This window comes from Rattus rattus, chromosome 9, assembly GCF_011064425.1.
Source record: "Rattus rattus isolate New Zealand chromosome 9, Rrattus_CSIRO_v1, whole genome shotgun sequence".
Lineage (NCBI taxonomy): Eukaryota > Metazoa > Chordata > Mammalia > Rodentia > Muridae > Rattus > Rattus rattus.
This window is the reverse complement of record NC_046162.1, coordinates 369,156-385,241: the sequence shown is the minus strand read 5'-3', so window position 1 is coordinate 385,241 and position 16,086 is coordinate 369,156.

Below are 16,086 nucleotides of genomic sequence, written 5' to 3'. Positions count from 1 at the left end.
GTAAGTTTTTCCTATGGAATAGTCTGAAGTACCTATCTTTACTTGTGTTTTTCTTCATAACCAATAAGATTTCGAAGCATCTATATAGGGAACTGACAGCATTTATTCAAGCACAAAATAACCCAGATCCACCATAAAAACTGGCAGTTTCTACACAACCTCAGGGTTTTTCTTTCTTTTCAATTTTGTTACACAAATTCAAGTGCATAGTCAGAGTTACTAACTCACCTTTTCCTGAAGGTCAATTTAGTGCTTTTGACAGGCACCATCACCTTCATGGTGGTAATTTCTACTGCATGTTCCCAATGGGTAACATTGTGCTTGGCACACAGTGGGAATTCATACATATATTTTGATGGTTGAGCAATATAGAACAGGTAGGCAGATTTGTCATTCATACATTGCACTATTAATGTTGTGTAACAAGACTGAGGATGACCACTCTTACATGTAGCTAGAATTGCTTCTTTATATTATTTTGCATGTTTGTCTTATGTGCAATGATATAGACAGAAGTTTTTAAAATATTAAGTTATATAAGAGCATATCAATTTACATTAGTATTAACATTCACTTATGGACATGTATGTGTATAGGATGGGGTGTGTTGGTGTGTGTTTGGGTATCAAATTCAGGACCTCATGAGCAATAGATTAAGGCTTTACCACTGAACTATACTGTAATATAACATACTATCCATAGATTATAGATGTAATCGAATTTGATTCCTTTTTTAATAAAATGCTTTTGTTTAATTTGCCATTTAGATGCTTAAAGATCATTGAGAATTATTCTCTTACTGCCTATATTTTGTAAACACTTTAAGAAACTCTATAGAAATCTCAAATAAAAAAACTAAAGTATAAATATAGACATGCAAGAATTACTTCTACACCAAATATAGGAAAATACCATTGATTTTTCCCCTTAAGGATTGCCACTGAAAATTACAAAATCATCCTATTTGTTTGTAATATAAATGATATTTAATAATCACATAAGATGGTCTGGGAAAAGATAAATGACTTCTTTTCAGATTAATATTCTGCTTCATTTTTGAAATCAAATTTCCTCAGGAAAACAGGTCTGATTTATTTGTTTATATGTTTTACCTGTAAATAATAATAATAATAATAATAATAATAATAATAATAATAATAATAATAATAATGAAAATGACAATAATAACATCTACACAGTTCAAGCACTTGGTATATACCCCACACTGATCTAGCCATCTGGTATAATTTAATCAGTAATTCTTCCTGCAAGTCTGTGAAACATTTTTAGAATGAAAATGAAGCACAGGAAATTCAAAAGACCCTCTCCCTAACGTCATAGAGTGAACTTATGGATGAACTTACAGTGTGAATCTGGCCCCAGATTCAACATTCAACACTGTTCTCCTTTTCAAGCATACTTAATACCCAATTATGTGGACTATTAATTTGACTTCATATTTAATAAACTACTGAAATCTACTGTCAATGTTTCTGTTCCTATATATTTAATGGCTGTCTCTCCCCCATCTTTTATGTGGCACTGGACATTGAATCCAAGGCCTCACATTTACTAGGCAAGCTCATTATGACCAAATGCTGGTCAACCCATTTAATGGCTAGAACAAAGGTTGTTTTCTTTATGATCTCTCCCATCTGGTTCTGCTAATCAAAATTAAAGAGAGACAGACCGCTTTTCCCCATCATGCCCTGTAACCACCTAAGACTTAGCTTGCATGTTTAGATACCTCTCTAGGTAATTCCTTTCCACTTTGCCCTGTGGTTATGTTTATATGTTTTATAATCTTAAATAATCTTACATCATTTAAGATAAACTCTATTCTCTTTTTTATTTGTAATATGTATATCTAGTCAGCATGTTTGAAATGCTTTCTATCTAGAAGGAATGTGTTAATAGATGAATCGACAAGAAGATTAGATAGAAGAAAGGGTCAAAAACAACAAGATAAATCAATCTTACAAAAATAATGAAAGTGTTTATTTTCAGCCAGACAATAGTAGTTTTTGTTTTTTCAGAAAAAAAATTACATAAAAATTAGAAGTGACAGTTAAGAACTTCTTCATTGGTCAATGGAAACTTTTTTTTTCGAAATGTAATATTATAGATCTAAACCATAAAAAAAATATATAATGGCATATACTTAAAATTTAAGAAAAAAATTAACAAATATGTACATATTGGAATACAAATGTATATATGTATATGTGTGCATGTATTTGATGTATTTGATCATATAACTTATTTCTGTATACTTATAATAATTCATAGTGAGTAACTGCACAATATTATTGCATAACCTCCATAGATTCATGTGTTTGAGCAAGCCAATCAGTGCCAGGGAGTAGAATATGGTGGTTTGAATATGCTTGGCCGAGAAAGAGGCACTATTAGGAGATGTGGCCTTGTTGGAGGAAGTGTGTCACTGTAGGGGTGGGCTTTGAGACCCTTCTCCTAGTTGTCTGAGTACAATCTGTTCCTGGCTTCCTTTGTATGAAGATGCAGAAATTTCAGCTCCTCCTACACCATGCCTGCCTACACACTGCCATGCTCCTGCCTTGACAATAACAGACTGAACCTCTAAAGCTGTAAGTCAGCCCCAATTAAATGCTGTCCTTTATAAGAGTTGCCTTGCTTATGATGTCTGTTTACAGCAAGGAAACCTTAAGACAGTGATTAATTGAATAAAGAAGGAAGACACAAAGCTTATGGATGTTTAGTGAACTTAAAAAATGATGAGAGCATAAAAATTTGCTTAAAATTGAAGCTTAGAAAAATGTATTTTCTGTTACTTTGAAATTTTTACTTTGTTCAAGAACGTTGCCTTTTCCTATGTATCTACCTTGTTATAATTACTGGAAACAGGCATCCTTAGTAATCAAGAACGTATTAAGTAGTGAAGTAAATATATAATATGGGATTGATGCATTCACCCCTGAATTTTTATTTGCTCCTGATTATTCAGGATATTGACAATCATAATTATTTTAGATAATAGTCATAGATAGATTCCACAGATAATATTAAAAGATCAGTATAATTCTGAACAAAAGTGTATCTACATTAGCCAGAGCTGGTTGAAGACACGGAACTGATATAATGAAAGGCTTTCTGGATTAGATTGTCTTCTTAGGAAAATGGATGGAACTAGAAAATATCATTCTGAGTGAGGTGACCCAATCACAGAAGAACACACATGGTACACACTCACTGATAAGTGGATTTTAACCCAAAACTCAGAATACCCAAGATACAATAACAGATCACATGAAGCTCAAGAAGGAAGACCAAAGTTTGGATGCTTTAGTCCTTCTTAGAAAGAGGAACAAAATACTCACAGGAGGAAATACAGAGACAAAGGGTGGAACAGAGACTGAAGATAAGGTCATCCAGAGACTGCCACAGATGGGGATCCATCCCACATACGACCAACCAAAACCAGACATTATTGCTGATGCCGAGAAGTGCATGCTGATAGGAGCCCGTTAGAGCTGTCTCCTGAGGCTCTTCGAGAGCCTGACAAGTACAGAGGCGGATGCTTACAACTAGCCATCGGATGGAGCAAGGGCACCCCAATGGAGGAGTTAGAGAAAGGACTGAACAAGCTGAAGGGTTTTGCAACTCCATAGGAAGAACAACAATATAAACCAATCAGACCCACAGAGCTCCCAGGGACTAAACCACCAACTAAAGAGTACCCCTGGAGGGACCCATGGCTCCAGCCACATATGTAAGAGAGGATGGCCTTGTCAGACACCAGTGGAAGGAGAGGCCCTTGGTTTTGTGAAGGCTAAATGCTCCAGTGTAGGGGAATGCCGGGAGGCAGGAGGGAGTGGTAGGTGAGTGGGGGAGCTCGGGGAGAAGAGATAGGTTAGGGCATTTCTGGATGGGAAACCTCTTAAGGGGATAACATTTGAAATGTAAATAAAGAAAGTATTCAATTAAGAAAAGCTGAGTGAAAGGATTGGAAAGGGATATTATTGTTAATGACATTTCTAGTTTAAATTGTGGTCTACTCCTATTTGAAATGTCCATGTAGATTCTCTCTTTCTCTCTCTCTCTCTCTCTCTCTCTCTCTCTCTCTCTCTCTCACACACACACACACACACACACACACACACACACACACACACACACACACATTCACACACTCCAATTTTGACAGCAAAACAGACCAATTGAGATCAAGTTAAGGTCACAGCTGACACTGAGGTCTACTACACTCTTGAGTTGAAATGGTGGAATAGGGGTGGATTAATATCCAACCTAAGAAAAAAGGATAAAATGTATTCTAAGGAATGGTAACATTGGTGACAAAAATGAGAAAATAAGCAAATTCTTTCTAATTAGTTTAACAAACAATCTATGAACATGTTTGTACAAAATATTAGCTCCTAGCGATGCACAGAAACCTTTCTGCCTGCTGGTGTTCTCTTCCTAGAATAATAGACAATCAAGTATCTTCTTGGTCTCCCTTTAGATAAGACTGTGTCCATAAAAGCTTGATCTCAATTTAATCAAAAATTATTTTAAGATGTATTGTTATTAATAATAAAGAGTGAAAGTCTTATCCTAGAAAAAAAGGAATTCTGTCTGAACACTCCTGTGAAGTCTGTCTCACAATGGAGAGGATGTGGACCCAACACTCCCAATATGGCACTGAATTCCTAGGGGGTTCCTCAGAGAGCTACTCATCTTCATCTTCAGTCTATGTTGGAATCCTGAAGCAGTCAGTCTTAAGGTTGGTGTAGGAATGATGTAGTGATGAGAGATGGACCAGCCATCAAGAGTGAGGGAAAAGGCACAAAGCAAGCTTTCTTTCATGTCCTTATAGCTGGCTTGCCTCTTCTTGGTTCAAGCAATTAGATCAAGAAACCCCCACCACCACAGGAGTACCTAGCCACTAGGGTTTTCGTTGATTCTAAATACAACAGTCAATTAGGAAACCAAGATAAGCCATCACTGCATCTAAAATATGAATAATTATAACTTAATAGCATGGTATGACACCAACACATCATCAAACACATTAGAAGAGAAAATTGGCAAACATAGAAGTTAGTCACTGAAGGAACATCAAAGTGTGTACAGAAAGTATATGAGTGTGTAATGAAAATGGTGACGAAATTCAGAGGTTTGAGGAAGATGTGCTTTAGTTAGGGCTCCCTTGAAAGAAAAATTACATAGTAACTTATGTTTCAAGTGTTAATAAGGAAAACTTTTACAAACCAGAGAGAAAGAAAAGAAGTTGGTGGTTTATTATTGAATTATCATTGTAAGCAATAGGGATTCCACACGTTTTTGTATCTTCTAAGGGATGACGTAGGGAGGACTTTCAAGTTGAGCCTCCAAAGGGTAGAGAGGCTGGGGAAGCTATTGACAGATACTCAGATCCTGTAGTTGGAGACTATTCCTGATAATTATAATCTCCTGAGGTAACAGGTTGTGCTGTTATGTGAATCAAATAACATCCCTAGCTCAGGTTAAAAGCAGGGAGGTAAAACTGAAGTGCCCTGGAGTTTTCTTGTAGCTTTGTTATTGTTTCAGAATACTTCCCTGGGCATTCCACTCATTCCAGAATATGAGATGCATAAATAGGACCTAAAATGAGCTTGTAAGTTGGAGGTAAGCCTATACAACCCCAGGCATAGCACCATGGCTGGTCCAATCAATAGAATGTTCAGTAGACTCATAAATTAGAAACGCATGCAGAATATTGAATGTGCAGCTTTCACGGTTTTATTATATGCATAACAAACACCAACATAATGCTGTTTGATTTTTTTGAAAATTCTCCTAGCTACAAAACATCCTCATTAATTGCTTTTTTTCGTGTATGGATCACCAAATCAATTTGGGTCACTTCCTTCAAATATTTCACATATTTCTCAAAAACAACAACAGTGTGCCTGTTGTATAATCACATTAATATTATTTTCAAATACTCTTGGAACTGTTGTGAATATAAATCCTGATAGATCCCCAAAGAATGGTATTGATTAACTTAGGTGTAAATCTATAGCACAGACAACTAAATTTTAGAAATACTCTTCTCATTATTTGAGAACCTCTTTTAAACTATGCTCTAATGATGTAGTGAACATTTTATTTAAAATAATCTCTGGTATTTAATAGGTAATTTACTTAAAAACAAGGTAGAAAGTTTATCTTAATATTGCTGTAGCAACATTACAAGGTACTTGTCTTTTAATAATATCTATGCTTCCCAGGTTCTTGAATGGCTTCCAGGAATTTGACCTGAATAGAGAAAGTAGGAAACTAAGAAAAGACAAGCTTACATGTAGAAATATTGGCACAGAAAAACTGGGATATGGAGGAGTGGATTTTCTGATGAAGCCACCACAACGCCTTCCAGAAGGTCCGTGTGTTTATTACATCAAGTTGAACATGGAGGTGTGGTCAGCTGAACCAGGAGATGGTTATTACATAGCAATAAAGAAGGATGCAGTGTCCTTAGATACAGCTACGCAAGGTGGCAAGTCTAACTGGTCTCAGTGGGCATGGTCTCTGTAGGAGAGTGATTTTGAGTTAAGTATCCAGGGAATGGAAGCATTTTGTTCACACACTGTCAATACTGTACGCAAACCAGCGGAAGGCCTTTGCATTCCTCTGAGCCTCACCTGAGGGAGGGTTGTGCCATTTCCCTGGGACTGAGGCACTGGGGTACTTGCCATGGCTGTACCATGCTAACAGCACTGATTTCCTCAAAACCTCATTCACGTAGGCATGCTATTCACATATATTGTAGTTTTTGTAAACAAGTACACATCCTACATGACGTCTGATACTCACCTTAATGCCTGCCTGGTGTTCTCAGTTCTCTCCCTCCCGTTTGCTCCATCGTCACCGAAGACACGTTTAATTCTACTCTCAGGTCCTCCATACATAACTGTATGTGCCTATATAAAATTTGGAAGCCAGCGATTAGAGAGCACATGTGATATAATATTTCTGAAACTGGCTTCATTTTCTTAATTTGACAAACATTTTCATTTTTCTTGAGATCTTCATTTATCTTGCAGTTTTGGCTTTTTGTGAAATACGTTTGCAAATTAGCCATCTCCATATTTTATGAGTTATAGAATGTCTTATAACTTGGTGTACAGTTCCTTTAGATATAATATATTTGCAAATTTATAAATACATAATAAATATTCTTTACTTTTGGCTTATTTATATTTTCATGTATGTTTGATAAACTTTTCCTTTATATTATTATTTAATTGGCCATGGTAACGCATGGTGTTCTTATACTCTGTTTAAAGCTTAGCCTTCTCTAATGCCATGATGATAATTTTCTAAGCCTCTTTCCCTAAAATATGTCTTGTTTTCACTAATTACATTCCAATTTACAATTCATGTCCAGCTGGTAAGGGAAACTATGAAATTAGCCATTCTGGTGTGACTTGTCCCTTATACAGATATAACTGGTCACCACACTACTAGACAGATAGATCTTTTTTTCTCCACTTCACCTGTTTCACTCTGTCCACAAAACAGGACACTGTGTGTGCATAGGTCTATTTATAGACTATGTAATTCTAGCACACAGCTTGGAAGATTGCAAATTGGTGCAATGACTTTGGAAAGCTACTCGAGACATCCGCTAAATTAGAACAAATGCTTGTACCTATGATAGCAGCTTTATTTCCTAGTGTGTTGTAATTTAGGACTCCTTTCGGTAGCTTCAGTGGCCTCCGCTATCCTGCAATATACAGTGAATTATTTTAATTTTTACCTAGTAACTGCCAATTCCCAAGTACTCATTCTTAATATATATGTTCAAGTGACAAATATTCTGAGGTTTCCCCCATTTTGCCATTCCTTCCTTTCCAGATCCAGCTTCATCCAACTTAACTGACAAGAATTCCACCATGCTGTGCAGGCTGCCTCTCTTAAGGGTCTCAAAGTAGTACAAAAAAATCTATGTTTCATTGCTTTGCTCTGTCAGGTATCATCAAACTTCAGGCTTTGGGTGATCTGTGCGTATTACAGGAAATAAAATTGCAATTATATATATATATATATATATATATATAATTTATCCTTAAGAATCCTAAGAGTCATTTACCCAACATGTATATGCAGAATAAGTATGTGCCTGTGTTTAGCATAAAGAAAATGCCAGAATGTTCAGAAAAGAAATGCTTGAGGCACACAAAATCACTAGAAGAGGCAAAACAGTCATGAATGTTGTAAATGTAAACTAGTAATATCAAGCAACCACCATTGTTTTCTACAGCATGGGTAGGTCCGAAACCACAATGTAGGGAGCGATGATCTTCAAGAGGAAGAACAGTCTTGGGAATAAATTTACACCACAGTCTACCAGCTCAGTCACCTTGAAGAATTTGTTTTGTTTCAAAGTTTCACAGGGTGCTTGCTGTCCACCCAGAAAGGAAAACATGGCTGGGCTAAAGGCAGGTAGAGCCTGTGGGTTGGTGAACTCACATCTAAGCGGCCACAGAAGCAGAGAGTAGGGTATATTGATGCTCAATGTGTTTCCTTTCTTTTCTCAATCCAAGAATGCAGCCCATGAGTGATGTTACCATCTTTTAGATGGGCCATCCATCAGTAGTTAATGCTTGATAAAATCATTCTCACAGTTAGTGCCACATTAGGCTTCATGAATACCTGTTATTATATTTAATTTGATCAATTTGATACTAACCACCGCAATTGCCTTATTTATTTTAAGCGATAAAATTGATGAATTCTCTGGAGTGACCAAAAGGAAGAGAAAATAAGGCAAACCCCACGGTGGGAGGGGCCTACAGTTGTCAGTTAGTCCTTAGTTATATACGAAAGCAGGCTGGACTATCCAGGAAATGCAAGCCAGTAAGCAGCATCCCTCCATGGTCTCTGCTTTCTTCACCGCTTGAGCTCCCATCTTGACTTCACTGTAATGATCGACTGTAAAATGCAAACTGAAATAAGCCTCTCTTTCCCAGGTTGCTTTGGTCATTGATTTGTCACAGCAACAGAGAAACCAACTGGCATACCTTACTGTATCCCATACTGTCATGTATTTGTACGTTTGCTCTTCAGTCATTGGTACTGTTTATCTTGGTGGTTATGAGACACACAGGCTTATGGGAGGAAGTGTGTCACTGGGGAAAGTACTTGAGAGTTGATAACGTTGACCTACATCAATTTCAGTTTCTGCTCCGTGTTTGGGCCTGAAGATGTGATTTGTCAGCTTTCTGTTTCACCATTGTGGCCGTGCCTTCCTCACCCCTGTGAACTCTCCTGCTGTAACCAAAAAATCAAAACAAACAAACAAGCAAACAAACAAGCAAAATCCCTCTTTGATGCAGAAGTTGCTTTGGGTCATGGTGTTATATCACAGCAACAGATTGTAACTGATACACAATGCACAATGCACATTGATACACAAATGCAGTTATGGATGTTCCATAGATATAATTCTGTATTCTACAGTCTCTCAGACCAGTCTTTTCCACTCATGCAACAAAATTACAATGTTGAAGTGATGACTTGTTCGTCATCGCTGAGGATGGCTGGGTGCACAATGCTGTAGAGTGGTGAAGCAATGACTTTGGTTTGCTTCTGTTCCTCTCATGCCTTCTCCCTTAGCACCCGTTGTCATTGATCTTCAGAAGAAGAGATGATGGTTCAACATACCGTAAAGTCTACTTTCTATGTGTTCTCTGGTCTTTGCATTAACTGCGTATGAGTAGGTGAGACAGATAAACTGAATCATGCTAGCTTATAGGACATAGAGAAAAACCTTGAAATGCTTTGAAAACGACATTGCTTTTGTTGTAGTTAGCTATAAACCAAGTGGGCAATAAAACTAATTTCCCATAGGAATGAAAGTATACTGTGAGAGAAGGAAACATTAGAGACATGATTTATGGAAATTCAAATAAACCACACAAAATGGAACAAAGGAGAAAATCCTCACGAGGTGTTCTCTATCCAGTATTGTATCATGTGTAAATGGATCCCTGAGAAGAGTCATAGTGAAATTATTAATACCAAGTGAGAGGTCATACAAACAGACAGAAAGGATAGCACTCTGAAAAGTAGCAACAACACAGCAAAATGCTAGATTTGCATCATAAAGCACTCGCACTTTGCTGAGCTGAGGCAGAACGGAAGAAATAAATACACTCACATGAAAAACTGAAAGACACTGTCAATATGAGCAAAGTGATGTGGAAAATTGCAAAACTTATCTGGACAATTCAGGCCGAAAATGATAATGAGGTAAAAAGATTTATTTACAACTTGATTTATCCCAGTCAGCTGTCAGCATTTATTAAATTAGCTAGGCAATTATTCAAGTCTCTATTTTCTCAAGCTTCAATAGACTCTAGTATTGATTCCTTGTTTGTGTCTGGAGCAACAAAGCTTTAGTGCACTATTGACATTTCCATACTGGTTACAGTTAATATACATTTTTATCTCATTATAGATTTAATTACAGATTAAGAAATTGATATGTTAAAATAAATGTCCATACCACTCTTAGAGTAAGTTTGTTCGATATCAGTTTTAACATAGGCACATGCTAAATTCTTGTGCTAAGTGCAAGGCAAGCTGCGCTGCTCTCAAATGACTATAAAACTTGGGAGAGTCAGAGAGCACATGAGGAGCACAGTCAAGGTCACCTTGTATAATTAGCTTTAAATTCCTGAGGATTCTTTAAAGACCTTGCATAAATTCTGGGGTCACTAGGCAAAATTATTTAAAATAGGATACTCTGTGTTGTGAGTGAAATTTGACTTCAGTGTTCGGTTTTAGGAACTTTCAACTGTATAATTTTATCTTTCTGGGCCATTCAAATGGACAAATTGGTTTTGGAAAATGATTATTTAGAGGTAATTGGAGCATCATACACAGTTTATCCGGGGATTTGTTAGAAAAATCACAAAGTTAGAATAGCATTCGAAGTGAATCTTTTAAATTGCAATAATTGCAAACATTTGAATGGTAAGTGACAGCTTTTTGATGGTGCTGAGACTTGAACTCAGGCTTTAACTTATAACAGGCAACAATAAACACCCATTTCATCATTCCATTCAGTATATATTTCATGTTGAATATATTTGTCATGGAAGAGAATATATATACATATATACACACATATATACACATATATACACACACACACACACACACACACACACACACACACACACACATATATATATATATATATATATATATATATATATATATATATATAAAATTTGAATTTGGAATAGCCCTTGACTAGGAAAGTTCGTCCAGACTGTGAAAGGTTCCTTTCGAGATTGCTGAGAATTAAGACAATCAGTAATTTCTACTATTTGAGTTGCTCAGCATGTATTTCTAGACAATGGTATGCTTACACAGATAATCTCCAAAGAGTTCATCCCTAAGCTGCAGCTATAAAACTTATTATTGTAAAATACACAAATTGGAAAAGTCCAGCCTATGCTAAGGAGATTAATGAATAAGCACAGCAGGATCTTGCAATCTTAACAACACTACTAGAGTAGGCACGATAACCTTTTGTTGTAAGAACCTGTCCTACACACTGTAGGTGTTTAGCATGCCTGGTTTCTCTTCAGCAAATGCTAGGAGTAAGCCACTCACCAAGTAAGACAATCAAAAGTGCCCCTGAGCACTGACAAGTATCCCCTTGGAAATAAAATCATCGGGACTGATAACTCCTGCCATGGGGTGTGATCTGCTCTCAATTCAGGTAACTCTATCCAACTGCAGGCTTTTCCTGTTCACCTCAAATTCACCAAGAGCCTGTTTTCAGTGGCTGGAAATTTAGGTTTGCCTTGCTGAAGAGTGGATCTAATGACTGAGAGAGAAAATGTAGCCAATGGTGACTCTGCAGAGAACATAACTTCAACACCACAGTCAAAGCGTAGACCAGCCTTTAAATCTCTTAAAGCCCTAAGAGACCTCCCGTGGAAATAATGAAGCCCTGCTTCCCTGGGAATTTGCTCTTACAGCTAGCTGTTCTTCAGGAAAGAATTCTCCTACTTGGAGATCTATGGCCAAGAGAAGAATGTAACATTCACTGGAACTCTGCTAGTACAGTGCCTTCCTGCTAATCTTGAATTTTCCCATTAAGACTAAAAGTCTGAGCTTTAAAATACTTCCAAAGAAGTCACCAGAATTAAGGTCTAAAGGAGTTATTAGTGTTTCCAGTGTCCCTTGGTCTTCTATCATTCTATGCTAAAACTTTAGTCTTTCATTTTGTTTGTTTGTTTTTTGTTTTTGTTTTGTTTATCAAAACTTGGTAAAAAAAAAAAAAACACCACCTGTTCAAATTCTACTACTTTTACAAGTCTGAATATTATCATTAGGTTCTCTGAAATCACAGAATTTTCTGCTATCCGATAGTGAAACAGGTGTTTTAAAAAGCCCATTCATTTATGGGTGTAGAATCCACAGACGGGCAGGCAACAGACTCGGGGATATCCTCTGCTCCATTGTTGGGGGACCCTCATGAAGATAAGCTGCTCATCTGCTACATATGTACAGGGGCCTCTGTCTAGCCCATGCTCACTCTTTGGTTGGTGATTCAGTCTCTAGGAGCCTCCAAGGGTCAAGGTTATTTGACTCTGTTGGTCTTCCTGTAGAGTCCCTGTCCTCTTCAGGTACCTTAAATCTTTCTCCCAACTCCCCGAGCACCATCTAATGTTTGGGTATGAGTCTTTGCATCTCTTTTCATTGGCTTCTAGGTGGACATAGTGGAGTGTGTGGGTGGGTGGGTGGGTGGGTGTGGAGGATGGGCGACACCCAGAGGAAGTCTTGAATGGGAGGAGGATTTGCACAAAGGGGTGCTGGGAGGAGAGGAAGGGCTGATAGTGGGTTGTAAAGTGAATGAATGAATGAAAGACCTATTCAAATGGTGACTGCAAATACTTGTTATTTTGGAAACTAGCTTTCTCATTTGAAATGTCAATATTTTTTTTTTATTAACTTGAGTATTTCTTATGTACATTTCGAGTGTTATTCCCTTTCCCGGTTTCCGAGCAAACATCCCCTTCCCTCCCCCCCTTCCTTATGGGTGTTCCCCTCCCCACCCTCCCCCCATTGCCGCCCTCCCCCCGACAGTCTAGTTCACTGGGGGGTTCAGTCTTAGCAGGACCCAGGGCTTCCCCTTCCACTGGTGCTCTTACTAGGATATTCATTGCTACCTATAAGGTCAGAGTCCAGGGTCAGTCCATGTATAGTCTTTAGGTAGTGGCTTAGTCCCTGGAAGCTCTGGTTGCTTGGCATTGTTGTACATATGGGGTCTCAAGCCCCTTCAAGCTCTTCCAGTTCATTCTCTGATTCCTTCAACGGGGGTCCCGTTCTCAGTTCAGTGGTTTGCTGCTGGCATTCGCCTCTGTATTTGCTGTATTCTGGCTGTGTCTCTCAGGATCGATCTACATCCGGCTCCTGTCGGTCTGCACTTCTTTGCTTCATCCATCTTGTCTAATTGGGTGGCTCTATATGTATGGGCCACATGTGGGGCAGGCTCTGAATGGGTGTTCCTTCAGTCTCTGTTTTAATCTTTGCCTCTCTCTTCCCTGCCAAGGGTATTCTTGTTCCCCTTTTAAAGAAGGAGTGAAGCATTCACATTTTGATCATCCGTCTTGAGTTTCATTTGTTCTAGGCATCTAGGGTAATTCAAGCATTTGGGCTAATAGCCACTTATCAGTGAGTGCATACCATGTATGTCTTTCTGTGATTGGGTTAGCTCACTCAGGATGATATTTTCCAGTTCCAACCATTTGCCTACGAATTTCATAAAGTCATTGTTTTTGATAGCTGAGTAATATTCCATTGTGTAGATGTACCACATTTTCTGTATCCATTCCTCTGTTGAAGGGCATCTGGGTTCTTTCCAGCTTCTGGCTATTATAAATAAGGCTGCGATGAACATAGTGGAGCACGTGTCTTTTTTTATATGTTGGGGCATCTTTTGGGTATATGCCCAAGAGAGGTATAGCTGGATCCTCAGGCAGTTCAATGTCCAATTTTCTGAGAAACCTCCAGACTGATTTCCAGAATGGTTGTACCAGTCTGCAACCCCACCAACAATGGAGGAGTGTTCCTCTTTCTCCACATCCTCGCCAGCATTTGCTGTCACCTGAGTTTTTGATCTTAGCCATTCTCACTGGTGTGAGGTGAAATCTCAGGGTTGTTTTGATTTGCATTTCCCTGATGACTAAAGATGTTGAACATTTCTTTAGGTGTTTCTCAGCCATTCGGCATTCCTCAGCTGTGAATTCTTTGTTTAGCTCTGAACCCCATTTTTTAATAGGGTTATTTGTCTCCCTGCGGTCTAACTTTTTGAGTTCTTTGTATATTTTGGATATAAGGCCTCTATCTGTTGTAGGATTGGTAAAGATCTTTTCCCAATCTGTTGGTTGCCGTTTTGTCCTGACCACAGTGTCCTTTGCCTTACAGAAGCTTTGTAGTTTTATGAGATCCCATTTGTCGATTCTTGATCTTAGAGCATAAGCCATTGGTGTTTTGTTCAGGAAATTTTTTCCAGTGCCCATGTGTTCCAGATGCTTCCCTAGTTTTTCTTCTATTAGTTTGAGGTGTCTGGTTTGATGTGGAGGTCCTTGATCCACTTGGACTTAAGCTTTGTACAGGGTGATAAGCATGGATCGATCTGCATTCTTCTACATGTTGACCTCCAGTTGAACCAGCACCATTTGCTGAAAATGCTATCTTTTTTCCATTGGATGGTTTGGGCTCCTTTGTCAAAAATCAAGTGACCATAGGTGTGTGGGTTCATTTCTGGGTCTTCAATTCTATTCCATTGGTCTATCTGTCTGTCTCTGTACCAATACCATGCAGTTTTTATCACTATTGCTCTGTAATACTGCTTGAGTTCAGGGATAGCGATTCCCCCTGAAGTCCTTTTATTGTTGAGGATAGTTTTAGCTATCCTGGGTTTTTTGTTATTCCAGAAGAATTTGCAAATTGTTCTGTCTAACTCTTTGAAGAATTGGATTGGTATTTTGATGGGGATTGCATTGAATCTGTAGATCGCTTTTGGTAAAATGGCCATTTTTACTATATTAATCCTGCCAATCCATGAGCATGGGAGATCTTTCCATCTTCTGAGGTCTTCTTCAATTTCTTTCTTCAGAGTCTTGAAGTTCTTGTTGTACAAATCTTTTACTTGCTTGGTTAAAAGTCACACCGAGGTACTTTATATTATTTGGGTCTATTATGAAGGGTGTCGTTTCCCCTAATTTCTTTCTCGGCTTGTTTCTCTTTTTTGTAGAGGAAGGCTACTGATTTATTTGAGTTAATTTTATACCCAGCCACTTTGCTGAAGTTGTTTATCAGCTTTAGTTGTTCTCTGGTGGAACTTTTGGGATCACTTAAATATACTATCATATCATCTGCAAATAGTGATATTTTGACTTCTTCTTTTCCGATCTGTATCCCTTGACCTCCTTTTTGTTGTCTGATTGCTCTGGCTAGAACTTCAAGAACTATATTGAATAAGTAGGGAGAGAGTGGGCAGCCTTGTCTAGTCCCTGATTTTAGTGGGATTGCTTCAAGTTTCTCTCCATTTAGTTTAATGTTAGCCACTGGTTTGCTGTATAGGCTTTTACTATGTTTAGGTATGGGCCTTGATTCCTATTCTTTCCAGGACTTTTATCATGAAGGGGTGTTGAATTTTGTCAAATGCTTTCTCAGCATCTAATGAAATGATCATGTGGTTTTGTTCTTTCAGTTTGTTTATATAATGGATCACGTTGATGGTTTTCCATATATTAAACCATCCCTGCATGCCTGGGATGAAGCCTACTTGATCATGGTGGATGATTGTTTTGATGTGCTCTTGGATTTGGTTTGCCAGAATTTTGTTGAGTATTTTTGCGTCGATGTTCATAAGGGAAATTGGTCTGAAGTTCTCTTTCTTTGTTGGGTCTTTGTGTGGTTTAGGTATAAGAGTAATTGTGGCTTCATAGAAGGAGTTCGGTAGTGCTCCATCTGTTTCAATTTTGTGGAATAGTTTGAATAATATTGGTATGAGGTCTTCTATGAAGGTCTTATAGA